General features: G+C 42.3%; 1 protein-coding gene across 1 annotated transcript in view; it reads left to right on the top strand.

The window, feature by feature from the left end:
- The first annotated feature begins 1,145 nt into the window (after window positions 1-1,145).
- Window positions 1,146-22,457, top strand: part of RRBP1 (ribosome binding protein 1) — a 121,686-nt gene continuing 100,374 nt past the window's right edge. Inside the window, exon 1 of the mRNA XM_036748995.1 lies at window positions 1,146-1,475. The gene's annotated coding sequence lies outside the window, so the exon portion shown is untranslated. The remainder of the gene's footprint in view (window positions 1,476-22,457) is intronic.

The raw sequence follows: 22,457 nt of genomic DNA, 5'->3' as shown, positions 1-22,457 counted from the left end.
ACTATCTCTTCTTTAACTCACGCAAAACAAGCTGGCTTTTGGCACATTGCCGCCACTTTAGCCGTTTCGGTACTGGCCTTAAATAAGAAGAATAGCCAGCTTCAAGGTTTGCAAAACACTTTACATTCAGCCTCGGTTTACTCATCTCTAAAATGGGGATACTGTTACTTGGCCTTAATCCTTTCGAACCCTCTGAGGCAGCCAATCACGTTTGTTCTAGGGGTGATCGACTATCCCTCAGCCCGTTCCAGGGGAATTCTTGTTAAATTCGATTACAAACCCCTTAAAGGCAGGGGGGCCCTTGCGTGCCCAAACAGTAGGTACAACCTCTCATACGCAAGAGACCAGACGTCAGTCTCCCCGGGTGGGTGGAGGAGGTTGAGGGGAGGACGCCACTTTTCAGGGGAGTTTTGTCTTGTTGAATAAACTCTCTCTCCATGCCGGCGATGTATTGTGCAAAGGCGGGGGGGGGGGGGCACCCTCGGAAACCTCAGCCTTGGAGGGGTAGGAGGGCATCGCCCGTTAGTCCTCTGCCAGGTCCCTTCTCGGATCTGCACAAGGGCTGGCCCAAGAACCAGGAGGTCAGCAGCTTATGCGGGGCTGGGGGCGAGGCGAGAAGAGCAGGGTTGCTTTCTGAAGGCCCCCGGCCCCATGCACTGGCTAAACGGGCCCCCGGGCCTTGGGCGCGCAGAAGGCGGCGGGTCCTTGCGACCCTGGAGGGCGCGGGTGGCCAGGGCGACGCCAGACGGATGCACTTTTGCTCCCACCCCCGCCCCCCTTCCCCTCCCCGCCTTTGCACCCGGAGCCCTACAGCACAGGGTGGCTCGGTCCCCTCCGGCTCCCCTCCCACTTTGCCTCTCCCTCCTCTCCTCTTCTCGCGGCTCTTCCCCGCTCCCATTGGCCGCCGGGGAAACCCTCCTCTCCGTCCAATAGCCGTGGCCTGCGGCCCGTTCGGCTCCAGCTGCCGGCTCTCTGAGTGGCCGGCGGCCGGCGGAGTGGCGGGCCGACGGCCAATAGGCGCGGGCCGGCCGATGAATGGCTGGTCCTGGGTGGAGGGGAGGGGGCGGAACGCAGGAGGCGGTGATCCCGGCGGCGGCGGCGGCGAGGAAGGAGGAGGAGGAGGAGGAGGAGGCGGAGGAGGAGAGGGGGGGGCGGGGGGCGTTCGCCAGCTCGGAGGCAGAAAGTGCCACGACTCCACACACACACACACGCACGCAGAGCCCAGACGGACGGACAGGCGTGCAGCTGGAGAGCGGGGAAGTCTGGGGAGGCGGCGGCGGCGGCAGGCGTGCAGCGGGCACTGCGGGGCGCTCGAGCGGCAGGCGGAGCTGCCTTCCTTCTCTGGGGCTGGGGCGAGTGGCCGGCGCCGGCTCCTCCTCGTCGGGGTTCTTATTTTCCCGTGACCGGCAGCGGCGGCGGCGTTGGCAGCGTTAATCGGCGGCGCCTCTTCTTCATTCCGGCTTCTCCTAGTGCAGGTAGGAAACTTCACCCGGGGCTCCGCCGCTGCTCCTGCAGCTCGACCCTGGGGGAGCTGCCCCGGCATCTGGGAGGGGCGGGCTGGGCTCCCCGGGCTTCTCGGACCTGGCTGGACAGATCCTCCTTCCTCCTCCCCCAACCCCCGGCCCGTCTAGGAGCAGCCATGACCCTCCTTCCCTGGCTGTGGGGAGGGGGCGCTCCGTCTAGGAGTCGCCGTGTCCCACCCCCACTAGCCTTTGGGGAGGGGGCACCCCGTCTAGGTGCGGCCGTGCCCCCTCCTCACTAGCTTTGGGAGATTTGGCGCTTCCTCCTCCCCGGGGTATGAGGAGGGGGCCCCCAGTCTAAGAAAGCTGGTGCCCCATCCTCCCGGGCCTTTGGGGAGGGGGCGCCCCGTCTAGGAGCAGCTTCCTTCCTCGCCCTTGGGGAGGGGGCATTCCCTCCTCTCCAGCCTTCGGGAAGGGGGAGCCGAGTGTTCCTCGACGGGGTGGTCCGCTGGATATCCCCCAGGAAAGACGTGAGGGATCGGATAGGGGGACTGCTCGGCTGGCTCCCTCCGAGGCCGCCCGGAGTGACACGTCTCCCTCCCGGCCCCTCCTCTCCCCGCCCTTTCCCGGCGCTGCCCGAGATGGATCCGGCGCACGAGAGTTAGGGGATCCCCGCCGGATCTCTTCTCCAGCCCCCAGTCCCCCTCACCCCCTTGTCTGGGCTCCCGGGGAGAGGAAGATCGAGGGGGAGGGTCTGTTGCGGGCTGGGGGAATGAGAGGCAGGAGCTAATTCCTCCCGGGCTCTGCACAGGGTGAGACCTTTAAAAAAAAAAACCCGGTCCTGCTGTTCCCTGCGCTGGCGGCAGAACCGGGGAAGCCCCGGCCGAGTCCTACCACCACCCCCCATTCTGCCGTCGGGCTGGCTCCGCTCCTTGGGTCTGAAGTTGGGGAAGAAAAGTTGGCCGAGGTTGGGTCTGGGCGGCCCCCGAGTGGGCCACGTTCGCAGCTGGAAGAGGAAAGAGTTAAATTGGGGAGGCTGTAAAGATGACGTTGCCTGACTCCGGAGTCCTGGGACGGGATGGGGGGTGAGGGCGGAGGGGGTGGGATTGGGATGAGGTGGGGACTGGGGCGGAAGCAGGGAGGGATGGGGGCTTTGAATGGGAGGCTCGGCGGGCAGCCCGTTAATTCCGATTGCAATTTTCTTTTCTAAGAGTTGGGGATCTGGGGGCGGGGCAACTGTAACCCGATCAGCCTGTGGGGGGCGGGGGTTCCCTAGAAGCAAAAAAAAGCGGAGTTAGAAATCACAGCCTTGGCTCCTGGATTACTGCTTTAAGCTCTTTCAACTCCCTCCCCCCTCCCCCCCACCCCGGTTGCCTGGGGCATCTTGAAACTGCTCCCCCTGGTGGCAGGGGTCGCAGCATTGTATGGAGGCCACCCTTTATCTCAAGTCTTCCACCAAAGCCCCCTAAGGAAAAAAATAAGAGTGAATAAGTGTGTGTTTGTAGAAATAACAGAGAGTTGGAGATAAGGTTTTGGCTTTTGGTTGAAGCCCAGGAAAGTCAACAAGCATTTGTTAAGCATTCACTATATGCCAAGAACTGTGCTAATCCCTGGAAAGCCTATCCTCCTGCCCTAAAACTTTTTAATGCATTATAAATAAATGGTAATAATAGAGTAAAAGTTATGATTTGGGGCAGACATCCCAGTATTAAAGCTTTATGGGACTAGAAATCTCTCTTCAAGCTCCCCTAGCCCTGATCTGGACTCTAATGAATGGGCATCTTTATTCCAATATCTTAGGCAGACTGTTGGATTCAGGGCATCATGTAATGAAAACGGATACAAGAAGCCTTGGGTTCAAATCCTGGCTCTGCCACTTGCTACATGTGTGACCTTGGGCAAATCGCTGTCTTTCTGGACCTCAGGTCTCTAATCAGTACAGTAAGGGCATAGTACTAGGTGTTTTCTATTGCCCCTTCCAATATGAATATGTGATAACTGCCCACTTCTGCCTTGGGCCATTTCCCTTTCCTATTCCAGGACTTTAAAGATGGGGAGGAGGGAGATGAATACCTGAAACATAATTAAAACTTCATTTTGTCTCATTCTTAAACCATCCTTGACCACCCACTCTGGGAAATAGCTTGCATTTTTTAGTTAGCACCTTGCACTTGCTGATACTGACTGCCTCTAAATGGCCTGTCTGAAGGGACTTCGTCTCTTGTAGAGTATCATACCCAAAATTTATTCCAAACTTTGCAGTTTGAGGTAGAGCTGTCCCTGATGTTGACTGCCTCCCTTAGGTTAAGCTGGCACTGAAAAGAGCACTGCTATGACCTTGAGCAAGTTAAACCTCAGTTTCTTCAACTGTAAAATGGAAGTGATAATATCTCCCCTGCCTGCCTCATGGTGTTGTTATGCGGATCAGATGACAATGTATGTGAAAGCTTTGGAAATTCATAAAATGCTATGTAATAAAGTATTATAACTTGGAGAAGATCCAAGACTTGTGCAGTTCCTGGGAAATGAAACTGAATGAATTCTCTCTTGGATCAAATCCAGTCACCTTTCCTTTACTTGCCAATTTTTCTCTTTATTCCTTTCTTTTGGAAGAGAGGAGAGTAGAAAAAGGGAGCTCCTGAGTTACCTGCTGTCCACCCTCAGGCTATATATATGAGCGAATAGTCCAGCCAGAAGTCTAGAGAACTTCTCTTCCTCCTCCTGCTTTAAACTTTGAGCCAGGCCTAGGCTTATATCCCAAACTCTGCAAGAAGTTTCAGCAATCTTCAAAGGTGCAGATGTGCCTACAAACTGCAGACTATAGCAAAGGACTCTAGAGGTGAAAATTTAAAATCTTTAAAATATACAGAAGGCAGTGTAGCAAATAAAAGCTGACCTCAGAGTTAGGAAGACTCGGATTTGAGTTATACTTCTGACATGTATATTGGCTGTGTGGCCCTGGATAGGTTACTTAACCTCTCAGTGCCCCAGGCAACTCTCTGAAACTATACTCTGCCAGTCTGTATTGGTAGAAGAAGTTCTCCCGATGAGAGTTCCCTAAAGGGAAGAAATTGAAAATCTAGTCCAAACACACACAATATACTTAAAGTATATTTGTGTCTTAGAACTTCCTGGCTTCCCTCCCTTCCCTACTGTATCTTAGTAGGTTTGCCTAAACTTGGCCCCATGCCTACTCCAGGAAGGATGATACCAGGTTGCACAGAGGAGAGGCTGTGTGTGTGTGTGTTGGCAGGGAGGGGAGTGGGTCTGGGCTGTCTCCCAGTAACTGCAAGGATTTTTTGCAAATCCTTATATTTAAGCCAGTTCCTTCTCTGTAGTTGGGACTAATGATCTGAAATTCTTTTAACAAAGTGGGCAGTTGGAGTGACAAGTGGCATGCTAGGATTGTTTTAAGTGAATCTTAAGCATTAAGTCACATTTGAGCAATTGCCTCTTTTGAAACGAGCCGTGTCTGGACAGCCGGCAGTAATTATAAAATTAAACTTAAATTGTTGAATGTAAATTACCTCGTTGGAATATTGGTTTACTTTGCCTAATGAGATTCCTTTAAAAATTTTCAGGACCCTGAATAATTCTTTTTAACTTTGATCTAAATCAGCAATTCTCAAACTTTTTTGTTTTAGGACCCCTTTATGCTTTTTGAAATTATTGAGACCCTCTCCTCCTTCAAGAGCTTTTGTTTATGTGGGTTATATCTGTTAATATTTATGATATTAGAAATTAAAATACCTTATTATGACTATGAAAATAGTTTTTACATTGAAGACCCCCATTAGGGTCTTAGGGACACCCAAAACCCTAGACCACACTTTGAGAACTGCTGATCTCAAACATTTAGGCTAAAATGATCTGGACATGTGGATTCAGGACATTCAGTGATTCCAAGACTGCAAAATATTTTTATCAAAATACTTCTTTTGAGGATGGGACCTGGAAGTCAGGTAAAGTGGAATATTAACAGCTAGTGATGGAGTGAATACAGCACCTGGCCACCGTCAGGAAGTCCTGAGTTCAGTTTGGCCTCAGATACTTAACAGTTGTGGGTCCCTGGGCAAGTTACTTAATCTCTGTTTTCCTTGGTTTCTTCAGCTATAAAAAATGAAAATAACAGTGGCACCTACCTCACAGGGTTGTTGTGAGAATCAAATAAAATAATATTTCTGAAAAACATTTAACACAGTGACTGGCACATCGTAGGCACTATATAAATGCTGACTCTCTCCCTTCCTCCCCTCCCAGGTCAGAATTATAATTCAGAATTGAATCAATATCATTCAGAATTATAGAATCCCAGTTACTTTGCTTTCTTTTTGAAAACCTTCTGTTTGAAAGTAGCCCCATTAGTATAACTAAACAGTCTGTCAGCTGTACGCGTCAGCCTAACTGTTAATATGCAGTTCCACTTGTTCTGAGACAGGCTAATAGTCTTAGCTGTTTTTGCAAAGGCCCTGAGCATAAATCAACTAGAATATATTAAGCTCCTACTATGGGCCAGACACTAATCTAGGTGCTTGGGATGCAGATTTTTAAATAGGAAGCAAACCAGGCAAGCGCAGTGAAAAGCAAAGGGTTAAGAGTCTGATTTTTAAATGGCTTATTCTTTTTTTTTTTTGGACTTGTCCTTTGATTTTATTGGTATAAGGAATTCCCTATGAAAATCCTCCTTCTGCTGATGCAGAACAACACCTGTTTCACGATTTTATAGTCTTAGAGCCTGGGCACTGGCAGGTTAGGTTATTTTCCTGGGGTCACACAGCCACCATGTGTCACACGTGGGACTTGAACTCATGTCTTCTACTTCTTCATCATAGCGCAGTGACTTTTCTCTCTTTATACATTTCGGATCTCTGGATAGAGTTTTCTTGACAGTTTTGGAGTAAAGCATTACTGCATTAAAAGGGGGGGGAAAGCATTTTGTTAATTACCTGCATAGTGCCAGGGAGGCATTGCAGATTAATGGAGAGAAAGCTGCTGGATTTGGATTTTGGCAAACTTTGGTTCTTGTGCCACCTCACATGCTCACTAGTTTTTTGAGTCTGGACCAATCATGTAACCTTTCTGAGCTCATTTGCAATAAAGCGAAGGTAATAACTGTAGAACTTACTCACTGGTGGTCAAAAAGATCAAATGAGATAATGCACGTAAGGCTCCTTTGCAGAACTCAGTCATTCTATAAATATCAGTCATTTTGACTTGTTGGCCTCAGTGAAAAAAGGAGGTTAGAGTACATGTTCTGTAAGTCCCCTCCAGCTCTCTGTAGACATACATTCCTACTGATAGTGTGAATATAAGCAGGTCATTTAACCTCCTGAATTTGTTTACACCTCGGAACACAAGGGAATAAACATAATTGTACTAGCTTCTTCCCCCAGGTAGTTGTGAAGTGTTTGTCATCATATAGTGCTATACAAATACTTCAGTTCTTGAAGGACAACACTTGAAGAATCTGTTGATTTCATCAACATGGGTACTTCTCCAGGGACACAGGTCACAGCCCCTCATCTTGTTGCTCCGTTGAAGCCCAAAGGACTCTTCACCTGGTGGCAGTGGACCACTCCAGACTTAACTAGGCTGGTTCTCAAACAACATAGAGTCAGTCCACATCCTGCTTTTGAAGCCTTTCCAGCTCCATCAGACTTGGCAAAGCTTCTGTTCTTCTGTCATTTTCTAGAGCACCCTACCGTCACCTCTGTTCCATGATATTCCTCAGCACTCCTGTGCCTGGAATGTGCCACTTCCTTACCTCCACCTCATAGAGTCCCTCTATTCCTTTAACACAGAGCTCACACATTGTTTTCTGCATCAGCCCTTTTCTGATCCCCCCAAATATTAGTGTCCTCCGTTTCTATCTAATTGCCTTTTTTTAATTATTATTTTTTTTAATTTTTAGTTTACAACACTCGGTTCTACATAATTTTGAGTTCCAGATTTTCTTCCCTCCCTCCCCCACTCCCTCCCCAAGATGGCGTGGAATCCTGTATAACTTCCACGTATAACTTCACATTGAATTAATTTACACACTAGTCAAGTTGTGGAGAAGAATTATGACCAATGGAATGAATCATGAGAAAGAAGAAACAGAACCAAAAAAAAACCCCCAAAAACAAAAGGAGAAAAAAAAAACAGGAAAACAAAGGCGAGCATGAAGTGTGTCTCAATCTGCGTTCATACTTCATAGTTCTTTCTCTGGATGTAGATAGCATTCTCCATCGTGAGTCCTTTGGAGTTGTCTTTGCACCTTGTGTTGCTGAGAAGAGCAAAGTCTATCAGGGTTAGTCCTCACAGAATCCATATATCTGTGGTTGTGTATAATGTTCTCCTGGCTCTGCTCCGCTCACTCAGCATTATGTGTAGGTTTTTCCTATCTAACTGCCTTTTAATGATATTTTAATGGCTTTGTATATATTTGTCTTTACTTAATATTTGTGCTGTAGATTTTTTCATATGTTCTTGTTTTTCCCATTAGAATGTAAGCCTTTTGTAAGTAGTGATTGTTTCATTCTTTGTACTTGTATCAATACCTAACATGATGCCTGGCACATGGTAGGTGCTTAATATTTGTTGATCGATTGGTGAGGACCTTAGTAGGTTTAGAAATGTGAGCTGTTGCCATCCTAGGGGCTTACAATTTAAAACAAACACCACTGACATGGACCAACATAGAAGACATACAGATAAAGAATAAATACAGATAATAAACAGCTGATGTGTGGCTTGTGCAGAATATAAATGTCCAGCAAATATTTATTTGCAGTTCAGCTCTGTGCGAGGCACCGTGAGGAATACAACAAAGAATGTTTACTGACTTTGTGGATTGCACAAAGCAGGGAGGGAAGGCTAACCCACTGGCTGACCGTCAAGATTCAGAAAGATCTTGATAAACTGGAACATTGAGCTGAATCTAATGAGATGAACTTTAATAGGGATAAATGGAAAGTCTTAGACTTGCACCTGTGAAGTTGATTTTTTTAAATCCAAGTTGGGGAAGACCTAGACAGCAGTCTGTCTGTAAAAGATCTGGTGTTTTTAGTGTCAACAGCCAAGAAAACCAAAGGAATTTTGGGCTGCATTATGACATACATCCTGTCCAGGTGATATTCTTGTTGAACCTCTGACCCTGGCATGCCACATCTGGAGTAACTTGGGTTCAGTTCTAAACAACCCGCATTTTATAAAGGACTTTTCACTTGAGCAGCAAGCATTTGTTAAGCACTTACTGTGTACCAAGTACTGTACTAAGTGCTGGGAATACAAAAAAGTTTAAAAATAATACCTTTTCTCTAGCAGCTAATCTAATGGGAAAACAGCATCTGCATAAATATGTATATACCAGATGCCTACCGAGCAGAAGGAAGGAGTCCTTAGAGGGAAGGTACTAGCAGCTACAAGAATTAGAACAAGCCTCCTTAGAAGGTGGCATTTGAACTGAGTCTTGAAGGATTGTAAGAGGCACAGGTGAGAAGGGTAGGCATTCCAGGTGTGGGGGTCAGACAGGATAAAGGCAGAGAAAAGGGAGGTGGCATATCTTCTCAAAGGACAATAAGTAGCCAAGGATATGGAAGGGAGCAATTATTACAAGTTCACCCTGCCCCAGAAGGTACACAAGACATTTTCTAAGACCATAAAACATTCGATCACATTGCTCTCAAGAAAAAAAGAGTTTTTTTTAATTATAAGGAAATAAAATAATAAAACATTTATTTCATTGTTTCAGAATGTTTGTGTTTTATCATGTACATATTAGTACAATATTACATGCACATAATTTATAAATATATATTATTATTAAATTTATTAGTTAGCTTTTACTGCTAGGGGCTCACAGTAGAAAAGACCCCTGATTTTACGTGACTCACCCTGGAAGAAATTTGATGGCTAGTATCCAGATGCAGCGGTGGGGAAGGCAACCAGGATGGTGAAGGCCTTGAGAGCTTGGCAATATGAGGATCTGTTGAATAAACTGGGGATGTTTTGCCTGAAGATGAAAAGATTTGATGCAAGGGGTTGTCAGCTATTGTCGTGTATTTGACGGCTATTAGCTTAACCACAGAGGACATAATCAAGAGCAAAAGGTTCAAGTTGGCAAGAAGCAAATTCCAGGCATGATAAAACAAAAAAACTTATTAACAAAAAAAAGCTATGCACAGGTAGAATTGGCCTTTTTTTTTTTTTTTTTTGCATCATGGACCCTTTTGACATTCTGATGAAGCCTATGGATTCCTTCTCAATACTTTTTTTTTAACATTCATAATTGAAGGAATTTGTAACTTTCAGTTATAGGTAGTGAAAATAAAGCTGTAATTATCTTTCCCATTCATTTTCATGGATTACCTCAAATCTGTTCATGGACTCCTTAGACATCTATGGACTCCATATAAAGAAACCCTGTCCTAGAGGTAATGGGCCATTGAAATTTCCTGAGCAGGATAGTGAAATGATTAGACTTGAATTTTAGGTAGATGGTTTTGGCAGCTACCTAAATGGAGCTACTGTGAAGGAGGATGGATTGGAGGGGGGAATAGCCTGGAGGCAAGGAGACCAATTAGGAAGCTGTTGCAATCTTAGGTAAGAATTGATAAGGGCTTGAACCATGGTGTTGTCTATGCAAGTGGAGAAGAGAAGTGGAGGAAGAATCGCTAAGACTTGATCTCTGATTGGAAATGGGGACGGAGGAAAAAGGAAGAGCTGAGGATGATTCTCAGATTGTGAACCTCAGTGACTATGAGGAAGGTGGTGTCCCCAACAGAAACAGGGACGTTTGGAGGAAGTTAATGAGCTGTGTTTTGGTCATACGGAGATCCCGGTGGGAACATCCAGTTGGAGGTATCCAGGAGGCAGTTTATGTGGGACTGGAGTTCCATTAGGGCTAGATACCAAGGTACAGGAGTCATTTACTTAGATGTTAAAATAGAGTTTGTGGGTTCTCTGTCACTGGAAGTCTTCCAGCAGTGGCCGTATGACCCTTTGTAGTTATATTGTGGAGTGTGTTCTTGTTTAAGTATTGGTTAGACTGGAATCTAGCCTTAATAAAAGGATTTGTTCTGTGAAGTTTGGATTCGGTCAGAGGGCCACACTTGAGGACCTAGAGGATCACATGGCCTTGAGGCCACAAGTTCCTCACCCCTGGGCTAGATTGTGTCTGAGATCCTTTCCTAACACTGTGTGTTATGGACCTCTAACTAAGACGTAGTCAGATTAACAGGGTTTATAGGATGCTTGCTCAAATAATTGGAATATGAAGTAGGGTTTGAACATACAATAAAGATGGAGAAATTTAATTTTGGGATGAAGACGAGGGTGGCAGAAATGGAAGACAGCTTGATGAAGGTGGCATTTATGTTAGTTCTTACAGGATGGGTAAGAACTGGACAGATTCTGTCTCTTTCCTGCAGTGAGGAGGGCATTCCAGAGGAATCATTTGGAGCAAAGGAAAGCACAGGGGCAAGTTCAGGGATTAGGTGGTAGATCTGTTTGATGGGAGAGGAGAATATCCAAATGGGAGAGCATACCCAAAGAGAGGTAATAGGAGATGAAGCTGGAAAGGCAGCTTTGGAATATTGTGGAGGGTTTTTAATGAAGTGATGGAATTTGGATTTTATCATAGTATTAAGAACTGAAAGGGACTTCAGAGGCCATCTAGTCCAACCTTCTCAATTTATAGATGAGGAAACTAAGTACCAGAGAAACTAAGTGATGGGCCATATGCGTAATAAGTGGCAAAATTCATCTAATAAGGAATTGTTAAAAGTTTTAGATGGGCAAGATGACAAAGGGTAATTACACAGCTAGAGTTGTGCTTTAAGAAAATCTATCCAGCTGTATAGTAGCACAGATGAATGGAGAGGTGGAGGACTGAGCTGGGAGGCAGGGAGATGTAGGAGGATGTGAGAGGTGACAAGGGCCTGAAATAGGGTGGTGATAGTAGGAATGGAAAGACAACAGTGCATTTTAAAGATACTGAAGGTAGAATCAGTGGGGTTCTTTGGACGAATTAAAAGTGTGGGGATGAAGGAGAGGGAGGAAACAGGCCAGTACTCTGTCCCCTACACCATGTTGCTTCTCATCATCCATATATTCTACACTGTGATCTGATTGTTACTTGTATGTGGAAGTAGCCATACTTGGTTTGAGAGCATTGCTGAGGAAAGCCCCAACCTGAGGGAAATGGAAGAGAAGAGGATGCACTTCTTATTATTCACTAGCCTGCAAAGGGATTGTCCCTTGTAATTTGCTTATGCAGTGGTGTTTGTCAGGTATCTACCATGTGCCCTGTTGTGGGTGCTGGGGATAGAAAAATAGACAAAGATTCTGATGCTGTGTGTGAATGAGACCTTCGTTTGGCATTGTTTTTCCACTTATTCCTGTACCTGTCTTATGTCCAATTAGGTAAATGAGTCCCATAGAGTCAGTGAAAAAAAAATGGGAAAAAGCAGGGGATGTGGACTCAGAGTTTGAGTCCAGCTCTGTCAGCTCTTAACCATATAGGCAACTCACCGGTTCAGCTTCTGTTTCTTGGCCTGTTAATTGGGGATAATCTTCCAGATTTTATAGCTCACAAGCTGCTTTTAGAGGGCTCTTTTGAAGTAAAGTATGTGAAGGTGCTTTGTTAATTATAAAGCATTGTATAAGCCTTGATTCTTTACTATCTGTGTTCTCTCAGACATACGCTGAATACCCCAGTGGATTCTAGGATGGGTGCATCAACCCAATTCGTCCTAAGTCTGCTTCAAAAAAAAAAAATGAAATGATATATTTAAACAATATTAAATATCAGTATAGCTTATTCAAGCTTACTTAGTCAATCATTCTTTTAATGCATAATTACCATGCAGGTCACTCCCTTTGCTTGACTATTGGCATTTTTTGTTTGTCCATTCATTCTTGCTTCCTCTTAATATGAGTATAGTATATATTCTCTTCTTTCAGTTCTGCTTTTTTTTTCACTTTGAGTTATTTTACAAAGGTCTTTCTAGATTTCTTTGTATTCCCTATACTTGGAATTCTTGCCACGTCCAAAATGGAGTCCATTTTTCCTCTCCCTCAAAAAACAGTAACAACAAAATACACCCCTCTTCCTAACTTACTTATCTCTGTCAAGGGCACCACCATTTTCCAGTTCCCCAGATCTGGGCCACAACCTCAGAATCATTCTTGATTCTTCCACTTTCTTCCCTCCACTCTCCATGTCCAACAAACTTTTGTCAAAATTGACCAATTCTGTGTCCATGACATATCTAGACTCTGTCCCTTTCTCTCCACTTGAGTCACCACTCAATTTCAAGCACTCACTGCTTCTTGCCTAATTTTTAAAGTAGCCTTATAGATTTGTATCTATCTATATATATCATATGTAATCTATATAGATTTTAGTCTTCATATCCCCATCTCTTTGATCTTCAATCTGCACTCCATAGCTACCAAGTTGAGCTTCCTAAAGTTCAGGTCTGACCATGGCACTCTCCTGTGAAAGAAGCTTCAGTGGCTCCTTATTGATGTAGGATCAAATATAAACTCCTTTGATTGGCGTGGTGTAATGGATAGTGTGTTGTACTTGGAGTCAGGAAGGCCCCAGGTTCAAGCCCTGCCTCAGTTTCCTCATCTCTAAAATGGGGATAATAGTAGTACCAACTTCATAGGATTGTTGATGACCAAATGAGAAGAAATTAAGTAATATAAGTAAAGCCTTAAAGTACTATATAATAATCTGTCTTTACAGACTTATTTCCCATTACTCCCTCCCCACCTGTTGTGTTCCATCCAGACTGGTTTACTTGTCATTCTCTGTATTCCACCTTATCTATCTGACCATACGGGCTATTCCCCATCCTGGAATACTTTCCCACCTCATCTAAGTCCTACTTTCTCTTGGAATTCTTAGTAGCGTTCCAAACTCTGCTCAAGTATGACCACCTTTGTAACAAAGCGGTCTCTACTGATCTCTTCCTTTATCATACAACTAATGTTAATCTGACAGTGTGTATTAATACTCCACTCCCATAAAAAATACTCTGAATTGCTTATTTGTACATGTTGTTTCCCCCAGCGGAATGTAAGCTCCTGGAGAGCAGCAAACGTTTTAATTTTTATTTCTTTGTAACTCCAGTACCTGGCATATTGCATGGCACATAGTAGGTGCTTGTTGAATTGAATGTAATAATTCCTTCTGTACAGTAAGTCACTCAGGGCCCAGAAGTAAAGTGATTGGTTGGGCACTATCTATTAATAATAAAAAATACCATGCCACTTTTGGTTATCACTATACCAGTGTGTTTTCAGAGCTTAATATCCAACTTCATCATCAAAATTAGGCAATTAGTAGAAAACCTTAGTACTTATGATCTTTTTAAAGCCTTCAAAGGTGTTGAAAATCCTGTGGTAGTTTTAGAATAACAGATCTTTGGTGACATGTTGGGAAAGACACATAAATGTAAATTTAAATAAAATTTAAATAGATTAGCTTTTGAACATAGCAGCAGTTAGTGGGAAAGAGAGTAGGCATGTGTATATCATAGATTATGTAGAGCATATGTAAATTTCCTTTCTTTTCTCCTTCATTGTGATTTTCTTTTTACTTAATGAGGACTTTAGTGTGAAGGCCAAATATCTCCTTATACAAAGAAGCTGAGGAAAAATATGTCAAAAAGATGTGTTGAGGCAGGGTAGTATCTAGCTCAGTGGTGTCATAGTCACATAGAAACCTTGAATTTGTTTGACACCTGGTCTGTTTGAGTAAGTACTCCACAGCCAGTGGATTACCATGAAGGTATCAGGGCCCTGTCCTCTCTTTTCTTTGCTGGAGGGTAGCCAACACAACTCGTCTGTCTCCCATCATAGCGATACTCTACAAGACCTCCTATTAGTAGCTTGCCTTTATAGCCTTTTGCAGTTACAAAGTATACTTTGCCATTTGATTCTTACAACAACTTTATGAAGTAGACAATTCAGTGTTTCAAGGAGGAGTGATTTCATTCATCTGAATACCTTTTCCTCTAATGCAGATTGTATCATACCTTTGCCTTTAAATAGTGTTTTTGTGACTGGTGATCCTTTCCAAATCATTCAGTGGCCAACCTTTCGGTGGTGATCATTTGAGACTGTAGGAACCTCAGAAATTGAGTCAGTGACTTGCTCCAAATCACATGTATAGATAAATAGCTGAGGTCCTCTCACTCCAAGACTAGTGTCCTTTCCACTATGTCATAATCTTAAGACTTTGGAAAATAGAAAGTAGATCCTAGAATCAGAATTTAGAGCAGGCATGGACCATAGCATTTATCTTGTCCAACTTCTTTATTTTGGGGATAAAATGGTTGAGAATTACTGGCAGTGTTTATTAATTTACTTTGTATATATTTCTGACATCTTGAAATATAAATGTACAGTTCTGTTAAATCAAATATTTCTACCCCCTCTGCACCTCCATTGCCATGAATTTTGAATAACCATTATTGGGCACACATTTATTTTAGCTAAACATGTTTTTGATTCCCCGTGGTACTGTATATTTTAAATTAAAAAATGCAAAGCAAAAAAAAAATCATTAAAACACAACATTCATAACTGGAAAAAAAATTTCAATTTGTAGAAATCAATGAAAAGTCTCCCAGTGGTGGGTTTTTTTTAAATAATTGTTTTACTTTTTGAGGTAGGTGGCAGAGCTTTACAAAGGTCCTTTATATTAAGCTGCCAAACCCCTCACATTTTTCTATCAAAGGAGTCCTTTGAATTTTGAGTGTGATGAAAAGGTCAGTGATAAAAGCAGCTCAGAGTTGACAAGGTCACATGATCGGAGTAAGGTAGTTATTAAGGTACTTTGCTAAGTCTCTTCCTCATCCAATTTAACTTCTTATTAAGTCCCCTGATAAAGTCCTGACTTAAGTCAAGAGTCTTAGGTAGTACGTTGTGGGCACAGAGTTACCACCTCTTTTTATGTGGGGCTGAAAAGAATAACGCATGTGAATGCATTTTTGTTAAAAGGAGACATGGGGGAGGCTGGAATACTTGTTTCCCTTTAACAATACTGATTATCCTAGCTCCATGTTAATAGGGTTTTCCTTTGACTTATGGCATATGCTGATTATAACTGACTTGAAGTAATTAGAGTAAATGTTGATAATTCATAAATAAACTAATTGATGCTTAAGTTCTATTTAGGAAGAAACAGTTTTGTCAGTGAGATTTACTCATCAAAGAGGAGTTTTTGAGAAGGGCCAAATGAAATAGGATATATGAATCTGATCTTTAAGGACCAACTGTATGTTTTCTCTTAATCATAAATTTGAGTAGAAAACCAACATCTTGCAGTTAGATATGGGAAAAATTTAGTAAAGTACAATCACAAGTGATTATTTTATTTACTAGAAACCTTAGAAAAACATTTGTCAGTTTTTCCCCCCAAATTAGTTGATTTCAACTTCTCACTTTCACCTCATGTATCCACCTGTTGTGAAATGTTGTCATTTCTACCTATATGGTATCTCTTGTGTGAACCCCCTTATTTCTACTCACATAGCTACCACCCTTGTTCAGGCCTTCCTCCTCCTCTTCTTGCCTGGACTATTATGATAGCTTTGTAAATGGTTCCCCTGCCTCAGTTCTCTTACCTCTCCAATACATCTTCCCATACACCTAACAAAGCGACTTTTCTTAAACATATTACCACTAGAATCAAATATAAACAATCTTCTCTCTAAAATAAAGCTCTTTAAAACCTGACCTCTTCCTACTTTAACAGTCTTCTGACACTCGACTTCCCTTCCACACATTGTCATCCAACTACATTGCCCTTCCCATGCAATACTCGAATGCCTGTTTTTGCTTTCATACTGACTGGCTACCATGACTGGAATGCTCTTCTTCTTCACCTCCATCTCTTAGTTTCTTCGGCGTCCTTCAAGTATCAACCCAGATCCCATCTTTTGCAGAAGATCTTTTTGGTTCTCCCAGTTGCTATTCCTTTCTCTCTGATATTAGCTCCATCTGTTCTCTATGTACCTAATTAGAATGTGAGTGAGCTCCTTGAGAACCTCTCTATGCTAAGGGCCAGCACATAGCAGGTACCTGGCATATTTATTGTTCAGTTGTGTCCAACTCTTTTGACCCAATTTGAAGTTTTCTTGGCAAAGATAATGGAGTGGTTTGCCATTTCCTTCTCCAGCTCATTTTGCAGATGAGGAAATGAGGCAAACAGGGATTAAGTGACTTGCCCAGGGTCACACAGCTAGTAAGTATCTGAGGCCAGATTTGAACTCAGGAGGACATCTTCCTGACTTGAAGCCCGGTGCTCTATACTCTGTAATACCTAACTACCCTGCCTGGCATACAGCAAGCTATTCATTTTTGATTGATTTATTTCTTAGACTCAGCCTTGCCAATTTTTTTTTCCCGTCTTAAAATCAAAGATCTACCTTCACTTTGAATATCATACCTACATTCTGAAGCTTGAGATTCATAATGGGCCTTCTGAGTATCTTGAATCACTAGGCTTATTTTAAACCATGCTTATTACCTCTCTTTTTAGATTTGTAGCTCTCTACTTTAGGTTGTAAGGCTGTTCAAATACAGCTAAGAAGTTTTCAGCTTTGTCTTAAGTATTGACTTTGAAGAATTCCTAATTAGTTGAAGCTAGTACCTGGAAAATAAGGAAACATGCACATGTTCTTATTGTAAGATACTGATAGTTTTTTTTGGGGGGGGGGATCCTTTTGGAACTTGTCAAACTGAGTTACCTTAAGTGGGTATATTCTCTACTTCCCTGATCATTTACCTGAAATGCTTTTTTTTTTTTTTTTTTTTGCTCAGGGTGGGTCATTATTGTGATTTAAGTATGACAGCATGCTTTAGTGGAAAGAGCCTTAGTCAGGAAATGAGGATTTGAATTCTGGCAAAAATATACAACTTGCTATATGACTATCGACAGGCCACTTAACCTCTGCATTTTGTCGTCTATCAACTGTAAATAATACTTATACTGTCTGTGCACGTTGCAGGGTTCTATTCAGGAAGGTGCCTTACCAATAAAGACATGAATTAATGAAAAAGCCTTTATTAAGCACTTACTACGTGCCAGGCATTGTGCTAAGGACTAGGGATATAAATAGAAAGATCAGACAGTCTTTGCTCTCAAGAACCTCACATTCTAATTGGGAGACAAAACCTAAGAGAGTTCTGGTGTAAGTTGGCTGGAAATGTCCAGAAGTCCTAAGGGTGGTGCAGTTGGGCTGATAGGTTAGCTGTTTGATGCTTGAGGATTTCATTTATGTTCCAGTGGCAGGTCAAGTGACAAAGGGTGGAAGTTCATCATTTCACTGGAATGATTGTAGTTGGTGACTCCCTGCTCACCTTAAGTGGTGTGAGTGTTGTGTGTTGGGAGGTTGCTAGAATGAGCTGAAGGGATCCCATCTGTCATCTTTGGGAAGGGAGGGGTGAGTTTGAAGGTTTGGGGATTGAGTTCTGTCCCAGAGCAATGTAGATGGAAGATGGGGAAATCAGTGTTGAGCCATGAGGGTTGGCAGAAGGTCTGCTATGATGTCTACCGCGCTGTCCACAGGGTTTAGGTGAAGGGTGGGGAGTGAGTAAAAAAAAAAAATAGTTCCCCATTCTGCTTTCCATTGTTTTTAGGGAAAATTTATAAATTAGGACAGACAGACTGCTTTCAAGGGGAGCCTGAGGAGGCTGGAGAGAGATCTAGTACTTTGTTTATTTATTATCATTCATTACGGCCTCATTATTCATTACAGAACTTCCACCAAACCCTTTCAGTCTACAAATCTGTTTAAAAACTATTGGGATACAGATTTTCATCCAACTTTGATTGCTTCTTTAATGAAATTAACCAAAAAAAATAATAAAGGGAGGGGCCTTTTGTTTTATGTTCTTTTACATGGAATGGACCTGTGTGACTGGCTTGGACCATCATCTTTCCTGGTTATTATGCAGCAGTATAACATCTTTCAGTAGAATAATTCCGGGAGTTCATCCTTTTAACAAATAATGAATTTCTGCTCTGTGTAAGGGACTGTGCTAGGTAATAATAATTAAAGCTATCATTTATATAGCACCTTAAGGTTTGCGAAGTGCTTTTATGCATTTTATCTTATTTGATCTCACTACAGAACTTCTAGCTAGGTGCTGTTATTATCTGCATTTTACAGAGGGTTTAAGTGGTTTGCCCATTGTTCGAACTAGTGTCTGAGAAAGGATTTGAACTCAGAACTTCCCGACAGCTAAGTCCAATTTTCTATCTGCTACTCCATTTAACTTTGTTGATAATTTATGCTAAAATGGTTATATACAAGCCTTCTCAAAGGGAGATAAGAGTATCCTTCCTAGCTAAGGCCCTCATGGACTGGTCATTTGATATTTCTTGCCTACTTTTTCCGTGAAAGTAGCAATAATGATTTGTGATGCTAATTTCCAAGCAGTGTTATTTATTGGGATTATGATGACTCTAGAACATTTTTAGTTGCTTCAGAGGACCCACTCTACTACAGCAAGCATTTTAAAAGACTCTATTAGGTATTAGGTACTCTGATAGATGATGGGAATACAAAAAGGAAAACCAGGCCCTGTCCTCACAGAGCTTTTATTCTAATGGAAGGGTGCGTGGAATTTTATGACATGTGAACAGGTATACACACCAAGATCTGAGCAGAGAGAGAACACTCACAACTAAGGGCATCAGGAAAGGCTTCCTATTGAAAATGGCACACAAGCTGAGCCTTGACAGACACTACAGTTTCTAAGAGCAGGGGGCTTTTTCCAGGCTTGTGCAAGGGGGGCTAGAGGACAGCAAGTCAGGTTGTTTGGGATGAGAGGCACAGATTCTGAAGGGCTTCTTCACGTGCTAAGCTGAAGAGCTCGTATTTTATCCTAGTGGAATCAGGGGGCCCTTGGGACTTCTTGAGTAGGGGAATGACAGACAGGTACTTTGGAAAGATTCAGTCTTACTTGCTCTGTGTAGGATATGGGAGAGAGAAGAGCTTGGAAGCCAGGAGTCCAATTAGGAACTCCTTCTAATAAATACTTCAGGTGACAAGTGATGAGAACCTGAGCTAGTTATTCTGTATCTGGTGCAGCGGCTCCCTCAGAGCCCAAGAATTCAAACAATCTTTTTTTTTTTTTAACTAAAATTGTATTGTGATTTCTCCCCCTCCCTCCTCTAGGCAGTTTGAAAACAGTTAAGAGGATAAAACCAAATAAAAGCTGGGGCAGAAAGTTAAAAAGCAAGCCAGCAAGCTTGAGGCTTCCCCTGAGTACCTCACCAAACTCTTCGGAGCTACTTTAATATTCCTTGCTGAGAGGGACCACAGATGGGGGTCTCAGATCAATCCACCTATGTGGTTTGATTAACCCAATGTGCTCCAGGTCAGCACTACAACTTCCTTGCTTTCAAGGTCCAGAGCTAGTGTTGTGGGACAGTAGCTCCTCAGTTTTATCAGTATCTTGGCCCACAGCAACCACCATCATGAATGGTCAAGTGGAAGGAAAGGAACATTTTTGAGAAATGTAGCAGTGGTAGGATGGATAATACTTGGCAACTGATGAGATGTTGGAGTGTAAGGAGAGAGGGAAGTGTAGCCTGAGATTGTCAAGTATGGACTTGTAAAAACATTCCTATTGAAAAGTTTTAGTTATTTGAAATATTGAAACAAAAATAATTTCTGTTTATACTTTATTTCTTTGAATCTAAAATGATCCAAGAAATGCAAATATGGACTCATAATAGAATATCTCCATAGTGTTTTAATACTTATTTAAAATGGGAAATAGAATTGTTCCTTTAATGTAGGAAGATTTACTGTATTTCCGTTTTAATTTTTAGATTAAAAAAGTCTTTTTAGTCATTTTTTCTCTTTATTTCTCTTCAGGAAAAGCCACAGATCATAACTTTGGAGATCTCTGTTTCCTTGGTCTCTATGTTCTCCCAAGACTCAACTATTTTTGGATTTTAATAAAGGGCCTTTCTGTTTTATTTTCATGACATTTCTCTGGTAGCATCAGGCTCTGACTAAGAAACAGTTGGAACTTGTGGCCAAATATTCTTTGATCCCAGCTGTCACTTCTTGGAGTATCCCAAATTAGTTCTATTAGAAAACAGCCAGTGATGAGAGCTGGCCCCATGATGCCAACTTAAGCTCCCTCTTCACATAACTTCTTTTATACATGTGACTCTATGCTTTGGGTTTCCTCTCTAAAGTAGAATTTTTCTGAGGGAAAGGGGCTGGAGATTTATTTTGAATATTTCACTTCAGTTAAGAACCCCAAGATTCCATTAAGCTATTGCTGGGTGGAGCTATTGTATTTTATCTTTATTTCCCTAATCTCTTGCTGGGGGGCGGGGGGAGGCAGGGAAAGAGGGGTCTTACACATAGTAGGCACTTTGCAAATATTTATTTGAATTTGAATTGAATTAACTCAGTTTCTTAAGTTGTGATCTTAAATGGTCCATAAAAAAATTTTTTTTTAGCACTTTCATTTTTCCCTCATCCCTGCTATGTCCTTTATGTCTCCACCTTCTATAGTATAATTATTTATTTCAGAGGAAAGGCTGTTAAGCATTACAGAATTTCATTAGCCATTTAGTCCAACCTCTGGATGAATCAGTTAATAAAATCAGCAAGTATTAACCAAGCTCTTAGTATATGCCAGGCACCATGAAGAAAAAAAACAAACAGTTCTTGACCTCAAAGAGTTCACATTCGAAATCGCTGCAATGGAAGATGTCACCAAAATTGAAAGCTGGGAACATGCCCTTGGCCTCCATAGCAATGCTGAGAAGAGGGTAGGGTTTGGAGGAAACATGAGTTCTTTTTTGTTCTTGTTGGGTTTGAGGACATCTAATTTGAAACTATCCAAAAATTGGTTGGTAACATGGGACTGAAACTCAGGAGAGTGATTAGGACTGGATATTGGAATCATCTGCTTAGAGAAGAGAGTTGGAACCCCATGGGAGCTAATGAGATCACCAAAGAAAGCTTAGCAGGGCTTCTTACCCTGCCATCTCTTAACTTGTTATTTAAAAATATTTTGGCAACTATCAATCCCATATAATTGGTTTCTTTTTGTGTAATGCTTTATATTTTTTGTATCTATTTTAAGACATTATTCTGAGAAGGATTCCATAGGCTTTGCCAGATTACTGTGACACAGAAAAGGTTAAGAACTGCAGCTATAGAGGAAAAAGAGAAGAGGATCCTCCCTGACTTGGGTGAGGGACTGTTTTTTCTCTTTCATCATATCCCTATGCACAGTCCCTGGCACATAGTCATCTATTTATCAGTGTTTGTTGACTGACTGACCCATTATTGCTCGTTGTTCTGCCCTCCGAGAAGAACGAGTAAATCCTCCCAAGGAGAGCAATAATTTTGTATAATTTTAAATTTCAAATTTGAGGCATTTCTATAAGTATGTTTTGTTTAGTTGTATACAATTTTACCTTCCTATGTGTATCCATCCTTCCTTTGTGACTTTTTTTAACGCTTGTTTTCCCTTGGGAAAACCCTAGTGGAGTCTGCTGTGCCATTAACTTATGGTGACAGGTGATGTGTTGAAAATGCTCATTTGCAAAGCTTAACTAGTTTAATCTTATGGTGATTCAAGACCCAAGCTGAGAATTTAGCATTGTGTCCAGGGCAAAAGGAGAGATTTAAACAATTTTGTAAATAAATTGTTGTATATAATTTTGGTAAGAATACTTTATTTTGAACTTTAAAGAATAATGAAAACGATTCCATTTACAACTCATTTTGCTTTGAAAACTGGTGTTTGGTGTATAGCTAGGTATAATAACTTAGCAGTTACTGTCTCCTTTTCAAGTTCCTTTCCATTGTCTTTGGCCATTCACCCCATATTTGTGTATATCATTTCTTTTATTATTATCTTCTGGTTCTGCCTTCTTCGCTTTGCTTTACTTCATGATCTTAAGTATATTTCTTTGTACACCTTTCTTTCTTAATTGTTACATCATCCTATTAT

Source organism: Trichosurus vulpecula, chromosome 3 (genome assembly GCF_011100635.1).
Source record: "Trichosurus vulpecula isolate mTriVul1 chromosome 3, mTriVul1.pri, whole genome shotgun sequence".
NCBI lineage: Eukaryota > Metazoa > Chordata > Mammalia > Diprotodontia > Phalangeridae > Trichosurus > Trichosurus vulpecula.
Note: the sequence above shows the minus strand (reverse complement) of the source record. Positions and strands in the feature narration are given on the sequence as shown.